The following is a 12984-nucleotide window of genomic DNA, read 5'->3' as shown; positions in this document are numbered from 1 at the left end:
AATGGATAAAAGCAAATACTATAAAACTATGATTTAAGAAAATTTTCCTGTAATTAATGTTGAAAGGGTACACTAAGTACCTGGGAAAACTGACCCAGAATGATGAACTCCAATATAAATTATAGTAAATCTACTAAACTTTAAAGGAAAACAAATATAAAAACACCTTTGGTTATCCAGAAATTAAAAAAACAGAACAGCCTGAGCCACTAAAAAAGATAAGAAAACCAGATTATCATTAGACTTGTCAACAAAAATGCTTAATAACAGAAGCCAGTGGAGTGAAGTACTGGATACTCAATGTACTAAAACGTGCATCAAGGATTTTATATCTAGCCAAACTGACCTCCAGGTTTAAAGGCTGTAGGTAAGCTAACAAAGAACCACAGAAATGTTCACACAAGATCTTCCTGTGGAATCTAAATGAATATAAGCTACAATCAAAATGACCAGCAGATGTTACATAAGGGCTAGTAGCTATTGATGGCTGTGAGCAGGACAAAAATAAGGACAATGGGACATTACATGCTTTCTGTTGGAAATGCATGCCATCACCCATTATAAAGGAAATTTCCAACTTTTAATGTTTGTGAGCCCTGCTCCTGGGCTCCCAGGGAAGCTATAATTTAACATTTACCAAGGGCAAAATGACTTGGCAAAACCTCAAAGCATGTGCTCTATTTCTGCCTCCAGAACACATTGTACATCTGCTTTGTTACAAAAAAAGTAAAATAAATAAATAACCAAAAGGAGTATTCCAAGCATAAATATAAAACACACACACACACACACACACACACACACACACACACACACACATATCCTCCCTAGTTCCCATAAGATTAGAGTTCTACAGCCTTACACATACTAAACACATAAGATAAAGTCTATACTTTTCTGGAATGTCCTTTGTCATGATGATTTGTAACTCTTTATGTAAAAACATGTATAACCCTGCACCAACCATTCTTTCCCCAGATCACTCTCTTCTTTATGAAGATTGTATATCCCTGGCAGCTGTCCTCACTTGGACTCAAATAAAACTCTTTTCCTTTCTCTTTAAAATGTTTTAAAAGCTTTGTTCATTTTGGGTCAACACCCACAAAAGTCTTCTTGCCAAAACAAAGCAAAATGAAACAAAACATAGCCTTATTTTCATCAAATCTCTGTACCTAACTACCAATTATAGGAAATTCAGAGGTTAGGGGAACATGCCAAATGACATCATAGCTGTATGCAATCAGTAAAATCCAGAATGTGGACAATCTACAGGAAGAATGACCAGAAAATTTAAGAATTAAGAAACAGAGAGAGAGAGCGAGAGAGCCCACACATGCAATGAATAAAGAAAGATTCTATGTACTAAAGAGACTCAGAAGATATAGCAACTAGTTGAATATATTAATCTTATTTGGATCTAATCAAACAAATGAACTGACATGTTTTTATATGTACATATGTATGTACATGTATATGTATACACATATGTATACACAGAAACATTCATACACATTTTTATATACAACATCTCTACATTTATGCATATATTCACAAACATGTTGAGACTTTGGAGAAATGAGAGCATTAGCTAGATAGTTGATGACACTGAGGAGTTCTTGTAATTTTTTTTAGGTATTTTTAATTTTTGAAGGTATATGATGAGGATTAAAAAGAGCTACCTAAAAAAAAGAGCTACCAACTTCTAGAGATTCATACTGAAATATTTACAGATTTAATAAAGGATGTGATGGCTGGGATTTGTTTAAAAACCATCTGTTTTGGGAGGAGGAGTGGGTGGAGTACAGAGAAAACAGGTTGGCCATGGGTTGATAATCAGTGAAGTTGGTTGGTGTGAACATGGGGTCCGTTGTCTACTTCTCTCCACTTTCATCTGGGTTTGAAATTTTCTATAACAAAAAGTTTTGTTTTGTTTTGTTTTCTTTAAATCAACAGGTGAAGATATAAGAAAGATGTTCTAGGTAGCGTGAAGTGCATGAGACCAGGCAAAGTGGCAGGGACATGTACGGGTGGTGTTGGGGCAATTCTGGCAGAGTAGGGCCAGGAGATAAGTTAAAGGGGGCAGAGGCTTTATTACAAGGATCTTGAATGCTAATGTACAGAAAAACTTTACTTTGACAATCAATGGGCATTGTGGAAGAAAGGCCCTTGAGTGGAATATGACAATTTCAGAGGCAGGTGGGTCTGCGGACAGCATGGGGTGTGGGTGGAGGAGAAAACATGGCCAACACTGGGGGCCTGGCTCTGATGCACAGAGCACTGTGTGCACGATCAGCCAGCCTCAGTGCAGTGGGGAGGGACCAAAGCCCTGCAGGAACCTTTAGGGTGGCATGAGCCATGAGAGCACTATGATTCCTGAGTTTTGCGTATTCCATCTCTGACAAACCGATCATAAAGAGGTCACATGAGTAGTGACATCAGTGGCCAGAGCATTCTCAACCAGCAGTTCCTGTGCTGCTGTCACAGCAGATGATGGAGGCCTTCCCGAGGAGCACAGGTACTTAGAGACCCTGCTAGAAAGCATGTGCTCCTCACAGTGAGTACTTCCTATTTAACTGTGGGGGTCTGTGTGGGGGTGTCTGGAAGGTAGGGGTGACAAACACAGGTGACCTGTGTCCCTCTCACTCATCATAAGTACAACCATTCTTCCAGCTGTGGGTAGTTTTTCACTTTTCAGAAGACTGCGTTTAGGTAGGATTGTGGATGACAAATGGGGTTTCTAACACTGAGATGGCCTGAGACTGACTCCCAGAAGCAGGGGGAGAGCTCTGGGGTAGGGACACAGTGCTCAGAGCACAGCCCCCATGACCCAGGAACGCTGAGATGGGGCCCCCAGGGCCCTGAGAGACAGGGCAGCTGGAAACCTCACTTGCTCAGGGGTCTCTGAGGATCACAAGCTGAGTACTAAGTGCAGCTCATTCACTGGTTTGGAGGCAGAGTGGGGCTCAGCCGGGAGGAGATGAAGGCAACAACAGCTGGCCTCAACATCTATTGCTCTTCAGGTCCAAGAGACAGGATTTACCCAAAACCATTTCTGAATAATTCATGGAAAAAGAGCTGTGAACAGCCTCCCAGACAGAGAATCCACCCAGGAAGAGAAACAGCTAAAGCAGGTAATAATGAGGAAGGTGGGGGCACAAAAGTTGGGAGCAGGGCTCAGGATAGAGTTCTTGGTCCTCCTACTCTTGTGTGTGTGTGTGTGTGTGTGTGTGTGTGTGTGTGTGAGTTGGTGTTTGATTCTTGGTGCTTCTGTTGACAACAAGCTAAATTTCAAAATCACTCTTCATACAGGTCATCCCTTCAGAAGCCATTCTCAACTTTTACTACACCCCTCTGTCCCCTGCAATCACCAGTTCTGTTATACCTGACACATCCCTCAGATTCAGGCCACCCAGAGAGCCCTCTTCAGCTGGTGGTCAGACCAAAGGTCTCCACGTCACTGCCCCTGGCCCCCAGACCTGGCAGGGTGCACCGCCATCCAGCTTGGGGGCAGCCGCTGGCCCCTGACACCTGCTGCCTCTGCCCATGCTGAATTGTTTCCACGTTGCCATTTCTAATTTTTCAAAAGACATGGTAAATAGAAATGTTTATGAAAAATCTCCCAAAATTATTCACATTGTTGCATTTTTGTAGAAAAACTATGAATGGTGCTCTCTTAGTGGACAGATACTGTTGCTCACCAAGTCCTTCCCCAGGGTCATTGGTGTGAGGGCCAGGATTACACTGGGGCTCGTGATTATATCTCTCTGGAGAGGGTCATGTAGGCCCACTGTCCACACTGCAGACTTCAGGTTGGACTACAAGGCCTGATGCCCCATGTCTCATTTTCCTGAAGACAAATTTATGCTCTGAGCTGGTGTCTGCATGTGCTGAGCCCACTGCGTCTCTCATTCTCCTGTCCCTCCTCTCTTGTCCCTGGCTTTCTGCTCACTCCAGAAGCAGTCTTTGCTACACATCACCTCCCCCACGGAGCAATGTCTAGGTCAGACGTCTGTGACAACACCTGCCATGCTCCCTCTGGGATTCACGTGGGACAGGGCTTTGCCTCAACTGGTTTGCAAGTTCCTCCAGGTCAAGAACCAGTTCTACCATCCTTGCAACTCAGAAGATGCGTCCTGGATCATCCATCGAGTCCATGAGGGCTTGATGAATAGCTAATGATGTTTTGCTACTATAGGCTACAAATGAACCCTCAAATACATGTGACAAGAACTGCACTGATGAAAACAAAACATTCTTTTTTTAGCAATTAAGGGAAATTACCTGTTTAGCCATTAGCCTAGAGAGGTGGGTCATTTAAAAGCTCACCTATGTTAGATTCAGTTATTGAATGCTATGACTTTTTTTTGATTCACAAATAATCTTTTTACTTAGGAAGAAGCTATTCCAGCCAGAAATTCTATATCATATAGGGAGAGAGCATATTTCCATATATGTGGTGATGAGGGTTGGACTTTCATCAAGCAATTTCCCAGTACTTCCTTTGGCACAAATAGCAAGGATTTTGTTCTCATCTAGAAAGTTTGTGCACATGAGCCAGTGGTAAATCAGCAAACTACTATGATCCTGCTCCCAAACAGGTAATTATTCCCATCCCATCATTATTTTAATTAAAGAGAATGATCTCTACAGATAATAGAAGCACTTTTTCCGCATGAGTCTGGATCCTGAAGGCTTTCTAACCTGGACCAGCAAATGTTCCCCACCCCAAGTGACAGTGATCTCTCAGTGCAACTGAAATTCACCCTGGAGTTGGAGAATCAGGCTCCAGGGGGACAAAAGCCAGATCTCCAGAGCAGAGGTAGCCTCAGCCCCTAATACAACATCACCTGAAAAGTTTCAAAATAATTTGAACTTCCTCCCCCAAAACCAGAAAGGAAGGAAAACGGCATGTATCCAGCACTAGCACATGGTAAGCACGTACCAGGGACTTCCATGCATCCACCTGACAGACATTTTGTGGGCACAGGAGAAACACTGTCTTTGAATAAGCACTAAAGTATACCCAGTACTCTAGACAAGGAGAAGCCTTCCTTTTGTGAATACACAAGAAACTGGGTGCAATAACCTGGCCAGGGGATTGGGAAAGAGCCTCCTGTGGAGGTGTCATTAAAGATAAGACCTAAAGGGTGAGGAGGATTTCAGGGTCAAGATGGGAGGAAAGTGTTTCTAGCTGTCAAATGCTTTAGGGCTCTGAGGCAGGGAACAAGCAGCACAAAGGGCAGTGTAGCTGGATGGAGCAGAGGTCTGGGAGAGACAAGAGGGTGGGAATGGTGGCAGGAGCACTGGAGCCTGTCCTAACAACCTCAAGCATCCAGTGAGGAGCAGCAGGATGGAAAGGAGGAGCCTTGATATGTGTATCTGAGAAGGCTGGAGGCAGGAATCCTGACTGAGGTGCTGGTGGCTAGACTTCAAGAAGGCCCATGAATGGAGAGATGTGTGCAGTCCAGGAGGCAAGTAGGAGGCAGAGTCAATAGGCCTGGGTGCTCTCTTGAATATGTATAATGAGGCAGAGGAGTGGAGAATGTGCAGATGAAGCACCCTTCCTTCTGACCTAGGCCCCTGGTGGATGAGATGTCACCAAAGTAGGAAACAATGGGTAAGGGATGGATTTGGAAAAGTTGAGGGATGATGATGATGATGAGTTCACATATACCAGGTGAGCTAAATCCATGGGTGCCCCTGCTCCTACCCCTGCCCTGAGTCCCACCATTCCAGGAACTGACCATGCTATCTTGGCTGTCAAGGCCAGGTCAGACGGGTTAAGGGCCCTGGTGCAGCTTCCATTAATGAGGGATGGGAAGTTGATGGATGAATGCCCTGCCTCTTTGTCCCTTAGTGGGACAGTCTGAGGCAGGTGTTCTGCATACTCTATTAAGGCCCCAGAAGGCCTGCCCCCTCAATTTCCCAGAGATTATCTTACTGGTCAACATGACATTTGTTGGCACCTTCCCTAACCATCTTGTTTCCCTTCTCTGCTACTGGTGCTCTTGAATTCTTGTCTTGGGACCTGCTTCTTGGAGAAGGAACCCAAGGCATCAGACTAATATCCCACAAGCCTGTGAGGTGCTAGCACCATTTCTATAGAGAAAAGGGAACCAAGTAAACCAGCTTATATGTCTACAAGCTCACAACACTATGATATTATTGAATGACTGAACTCGGTTCTCTTGTCAGAACTTAGAGAAGAGGTACCTATTCGCCTTAACATACCCAAACAGAAGCCATCTAAAGAGATGGAAACCCTCCTAGGCCAGCCACAGCAAAGGATAACATGCTGGCTTAGATGAACATTTTATTGATAAATACTGTTTATTTATTGTTAATTTTATTTTTTAAGTTTATTCATTTTTTTTTTTTTTGAGAGAGAGAGAGCACACAAGCAAGGCAGGGACAGAGAGAGAGGGGGAGAGAGAGAATCCAAGCAGGCTCCACGCTGTTAGTACAAGTCCAACATGAGGCTCAATTCTATGAAGAATGAAATCACGATCTCAGCAGAAATCAAGAGTTGGATGCTTAATCAACTGAGCCACCCAGACACCCCGGATTAACACATTTTAAAACAAAAATTAAAAACAAGCCTATGAGACTGTTAATTCTCTTTGAAAATTCATAAGCTGCCTTATTCCAGGGACAGGGTGTGTGGGGTCATACAAGCTTCATGCCCTTGGTCCCCAAGAGAGTGATTCCTCACTACTAATTGATAAATTGGCAATGTGGGTCCATAGAGCAGTCTCAGGTAGGATAATATAAGCCTGCCCTCTAAAAGATGGATTCTTTCACAATGAGTTGGGGATCAGGTTTTCTGGCCTCTAATGCACAGGTTAAGACTGATTCACCAACTCTTCACCAAGAAAAATAAAGCCCCCAGCGGCCTCAGCAATTCCGGGGTCATGTCTCTGGTGGTGTCTTTCAAATTCTACAAGATCCTAAATCCTAACAGTGAATGATCTAAATACATACAGAGAGGATACTCAAGTGAGGCAAAGGAATAGGTAGGATTTGAACCCAGGTATATCTGTGTCCAGGTGGAGTCATAGTGATGCATCACCTGAGAAGCTGGGAAGCATGTCAGACTGTGGGCCTGCATCATCAGCTCTCACATCTGAAGAATATGCAATATTTCAGGAAGATCCTGGTTCTGTTGCTCTTTTTTGTTTTCATTTGTAGTTTCATTCATTTAAAAAATAACAGCATTGGGGCGCCTGGGTGGCGCAGTCGGTTAAGCGTCCGACTTCAGCCAGGTCACAATCTCATGGTCCGTGAGTTCGAGCCCCGCATCAGGCTCTGGGCTGATGGCTCGGGGCCTGGAGCCTGCTTCTGATTCTGTGTCTCCCTCTCTCTCTGCCCCTCCCCCATTCATTCTCTGTCTCTCTCTGTCCCAAAAATAAATAAAAAACATTGAAAAAAAATTTAAAAAAAAAAATAAAAAAAAATAAAAAATAACAGCATTATTCAGATATATTGCACACTATAAAATTCACTACCTTTTAAAGTGCATAATTCTGTGGCTTGTAGTATATTCACAGAGTTGTGCAAGCCTCATTGTTATCTGATTCCAGAATATTTTCATCATTTCATATCCATTAGGCAGTCCCTCCCCTCCCCCATTCCTCCCTTCCCTGGCCCCTGGCAGCCACTAATCTACCTTCTGTCTCTATGGATTTGATTATTCTGGACATTTTACATAAATGGAATCATGCAATATGTGGTATTTGTGTCTGCCTTCTTCCACTTAGCATAATGCTTTCAATGTTGCTGTATGTATCAGCACTTCACTCCTTTTATGCCTGAATAATAATCCATTTTAGGGATATACTGCATTTTATTTATTGCTTTCATTGGGGTATGGTTGTTACCACTGAGCTCCTATGTGCTACTGGGCTAACTCATTGCATCTCTCTTATTGAATGGTTGATAAAACAGTGCATTATTTTTCTGGCAAATATATAGTGAGAATGAAATTGTCTTAAGAACAAAACAAAACAAAACAAAAACCTTCAGTCTGCACCTCTGCAGGAAAAGGCATTTCATGTATGGCTGGGAACACAGAGTGACAGGTGCCATAGATGTTTGGTAAGTAGAGATGGAGTCTCTCAAACACTAGCTGGACCAGAGAAGTCCCACTGACAGGCAGGCCATGTGACCTGCTAATGGAGAAAACACTGCAGACTGAGCCTGCCTCCTCCCTGTGAAATGGAATACTCAGATACCCAAACACGTATCAGAGTTTCGTCAGAATAAGGCAGCCCATGCTGCAGCCAAAGCCTCCCTCTTCCTCACTAAGAACAGGATCTGAGCAATTTTATATTCTGTCTGCTTCTAGCCCCTATACACCCTTTTTAAAGAATTCTAGCATGCTCCACCAGGAATTACGTACTATCAATACAGCAGAATTACACATGGACCTATCTGTGGAGAAATTGGGATTGTCTCTAATGTTTAATAGATGCTTTGCTCTGAGGAAATAACTAGAAAAAATCAAATATAAATTTTGGGAACCAGTGTTGTAAGTATAGTGATTTCCAAACAAAGGCATCAACACAGAAGCAGAGACAAACGGAAGTACTCTGTCTCGTATTTTTCTTTTTTCTGAGTCTGTGAACAATTCTATATGTTTAATGATTCTGTCTCCTGCCCCACCCCACCCCCACACACACCCCTCCCACAGGAAGATTGAACCATCTGCACTGTGGGCTTAGGATATGTTTAGTGAGGAGTAGAAGGAGTTTTACAAAGCAGTATCTAATATCTGTACTTCTGTGGCTGATTAAGAACCTTTATATGCCAAGGATTTTGTGTAGTAACAGTTACATTTAACACATAAAACAACCTTTAGAGCAGCATCTCCAAGTAAAAATGGAACAGAGCAAACTATGCAACTGATGTGGAAAATTAACTAATTAGCAGATTAGTTTAGCCAGAACGCTTGGGATGTGTGACAGGCATGGATTGCTCCTAACACTTTTAATCCCTTCTCATACAGCTCAATTAAGGAAACCATTAGGGCACCAGGTGCTGGGTCTTCCCTAAACCCCAGCACTGTTAGAAGCCTTTTGTGTAAACAGAAATACTTCCCTCCTGCTAAGCAAATGATGTATGTGTTTCCGCCAGTGCCCAAGTGTTGAGAGAAAAGAGCTGCTTGCAAATCCTCATTAAAACAATTAAAGTTTGCCTTTGGCAGAAACTCATAGAAAAGCCTGTGATTTGGCAGTGGAGACAGTTAATGAAGCATTCAGAACCAGATCAGTTATTGTTATTTAACATTTAAATGGAACATTACAATTGCAAAATGCTGCATCATCGAACTTATCACTTTTGGTGACCTGGGACTTCCTGTGCACAAAGCCAATCCAAACTTCTGGTGAGCAAGGCTTTGTTACCATACCTCTGGGAAAGGATCCACAGGAATTCTAAATCTTATTCATTAACGGTCAGAGAAGTGCAGAGGAAATGCTGTGGTACTGGAAATAAGAAAAACCTGTGTATTAGGGCCACTGCTGCCTATAAAAGTTCTGCCAACTTGCTTTAGTTTTGTGAAATTCCATCTCAGTTTTAAGAAAGATGTGGGAAGTGACTTCTTCACCAACAGAACCTACATACCCACTTCTACCAATTCCACCACTTTAGGAACATCCTCATCCTACAATCACTACCAGTACCTTCACTGCCACCACTTTACCACTACCACCATCACCACCACCACCACCATCATCTTCATGACCACCCATCATCACCACCACCACCACCACCACCACCACCACCACCACAATCTGCATACCACTTCCATCACCACTACCTTCAGCACCATCATCAATACTACCATCATCTCCATCACCACCATCACCACCTCTACCTTCACCACCTTCTTCACTACTACCTTCACAACCTTTATCACTACCACTGTCATCACGGCCACCATTACCACCACCATCATCATCATTCTCAACACTATACTACCACCAGGAACTGGCAAACTAGCCCACAGGACAAATCCAGCTTGTTTGTATTGCCCAAAAGCTAAGAATGATTTTTGTAAATTTTCAAGTGGCTTAAAAGAAGTATTTTCCAACACACATGAAAACCATAAAATATTCAAATGTCAGTGTCCATAAATCAATTTTTATTGAATCACATCCAAATTCATTCATTCATATGTGCCTATGGCTATTCTGCACTAAAAAGGCAGAGTTGAGTAGTTGTGCAGAGGCCATATGGCTTGTAAAGCCTGAAATATTTATTATCTGGCTTTTCACAGAAAAAGTTTACTAATTCCATAACCCCTCCAATATCACCGTTACCACCACCCACAATCAGTACCATCATGCCACCATTAACACCACCACTATCATCAGCACAAATAATGCCACCTCTACCATTACCATCAACAGCAGTGACACCCCCACCTCCAACTCAAATACCACTCTATGGTTTGGAGATATACAGGCTGCCCATGTGATCAACAAATTCAATGAGAAGACTGAATGTGGACACAGACTCAAGCAAGAATTCTTCCTCCCCATCAGTGAGTGACAGAGACAGAAAGCCTTGAAGGTATTCTTGTCTCTAAAATTCTTGTGGGTAACCCGATGCTTCTAGAGGGTGCTAGGATGACTTTATCTCTGAGAATTTCTAACCACAAGTCTGCACTCACATTCAGATTTCCCACTCTCAATGTGCCTTGAAAAATGCAATTGAACTCTTATTTTGGAGAGTTTGGGGCTGAAACCTCACACCTGGATTCTTGGCAGAGGCAAATGCAAATCCTTTCTGGAAGAATGTGTTAAAGACAGGCTTCAGAAGATGTCCATAGACAATGTTAAAAGAAACCTCAGTTTGAAATTAAACACATAAGGAAATAAGTCACAATTAGTAAGGGTGAGCAAAATTACCCAAATTAGGTCTCAATGACTGCAGCTATTGATATTATCAGATAAAGGTTATAAAATAAATGTGCTTAATATGTTTAAAAATGAAGGACTTACAACTTTAGAAACAAAAAAATACATTTGTCAAATTAAAACCTTAATGGGCAGAGTGTCACTTTTAGCATTAAAGATGACTAGAGGCTCTGAGGGCTTCTCTTACTACAAAATAAGACCCTGGATTAGAATATACTTTGAGATACTGTTCGTTGTGAAGGAAAACATCAAAATTACCACCATCCTATAAAAAATTTCTAGAAGGGGCAGAATTACAGTGATTTACAATGCCAATGGTAACTGATAGTAAATTATACAGGCTTGGTAGAGAAACAAGATGAAGAAGTTGAGACTGAACCCTCATTCTCAGCTACGATTCTTCATAAAAGTTCTCAAATTTAAGCATGCCTTAGAATCGCCTGGAGGGCTTGTTAAGTATAGATTTCTAGGCTCCACCAACAGTTTCTTATTCACTGTGGAAGGGTATCAAAAATTTTTCATAGCTAAGCAGTTCCTGGGTGATGCTGATGATGCTGATCCAAAGATCACACTCTGAGAGCTGCCATTCTGTAGGTTCTGACATAGTTTCAAGTAAGTGATGAGCCCTGGCTACCAGCAGATATAGATTCAAACCTCTGTGGTGAAAAGATCCCCATATTTAACCACATAATCGAATCACGCAATGAGCTGACAATTAAAGATCAGCATGCACAAAAGACTGCATGCATGTCACTGTGAGTGAGAATCAGTAGGTAAAAAATAGCTTTGGGCAATCAAAGATTTTAGGTAATGAAATCATAATATAGAAAAATTATTTATAAAATATTTATGAAAATATAGAAGAGATAGAAATATAAAAATGATTTATAAAATATTTACAGAAACAGACAAATAGAAATATTTAAAAATGAGCAAGTAGCAAGAGACTATAAGTAGAAAAATGAAAATGGATTGAACTTCAAAAACTGAAAAAAAATTCAATTGAAATAAAAATATAAAAGAAGAACTAAAATTTATAGAGCAAAAAGACACAGATGGAGGAAAAAAAAGATAATCTAGAAGGTGGACTCAAGAAAAATATAGGGATACCTCAGAGATACTGTGGGTTTGTTCTAGACCACTGCAAGAAAGTGAATGTGCAATAAAGTGAGTCAAGTGAATATTTTGGTTTCCCAGTGCATACAAAAGTTATGTTTACACTATACTGTAGTCTATTAAGTGTGCAACAGCATTATGTTTAAGCAAACAACAATGTACATACCTTAATTAAACAATAATTTATTGATAAAAAATGCTAACCATAATCTGTGCTTTCAGTGAGTTTTAATCATTTTGCTAGTAGAGGGTTTTGCCTCAAGGCTGATGGCTGCTGACTGAACAGGGTGGTGGCTGTTGAAAGCTACGATGGCTGCAGCAATTTCTTAAAATAAGACAACAGTGAAGTTTGTCACATTGATTGACTCTTCTATGGATGATTTCTCTGTAGCAGATGATGCTATTTGATAGCATTTTACACACAGAACTTCTAACAACTGGAATCAATCCTCTCAAACCCTGCTGCTGCTTTATCAACTAAGTTTATGTAATATTCTAAATCCTCTGTTGTCATTTCAAAAGTCTTCACAGCTTCTACACCAGGAGTAGTATCCACCTCAAGGTATAACTTTCTTTGTTTATTCAAAAGAAGCAACTCCTTATCTGTGAAAGTTTATCATGAGATTGTAGCAATTCAGTCTCATCTTCAGGCTTCCACTTCTCTCACTGTTTCCACCACATCTGCAGTCACCTCCTCTGTTAAAAGTCCTGAACCCCTCAAAGTCATCCATGAGAGTTGAAATCAACTTCTTCTAACTCCCAATAATGTTGATATTTTGACCTCTTTCCATGAATCTCACAAATGTTTTTAGTGGCATCTATAGTGATCAAGTCTTTCCAGAAGGTTTGCTATTTACTTTGCCCAGATCCATCAGAGGAATCACCTTCTATGGCACCTATAGCCTACTGAAATATTTCTTAAATAATAAAACTTAAAAGTTGAAATTAC

At 41.4% G+C, this 12984-nt stretch overlaps 1 protein-coding gene across 13 annotated transcripts in view; it reads right to left on the bottom strand.

Moving 5' to 3' along the window:
- The window catches only part of SYNDIG1 (synapse differentiation inducing 1), a 179724-nt gene that overhangs the window by 112086 nt on the left and 54654 nt on the right, over window positions 1-12984 (bottom strand). The window contains exon 2 of one of the 13 annotated variants that reach the window (XM_023251520.2): window positions 9407-9482. The exons of the other annotated variants lie outside the window; for them this stretch is intronic. The gene's annotated coding sequence lies outside the window, so the exon portion shown is untranslated. The remainder of the gene's footprint in view (window positions 1-9406; window positions 9483-12984) is intronic. 13 annotated transcript variants of the gene reach the window in all.

Source organism: Felis catus, chromosome A3 (genome assembly GCF_018350175.1).
Source record: "Felis catus isolate Fca126 chromosome A3, F.catus_Fca126_mat1.0, whole genome shotgun sequence".
Classification (NCBI taxonomy): Eukaryota; Metazoa; Chordata; class Mammalia; order Carnivora; family Felidae; genus Felis; species Felis catus.
The sequence above is the reverse complement of the archived record's forward strand: the minus strand, read 5'-3'. Positions and strand labels throughout refer to the sequence as shown.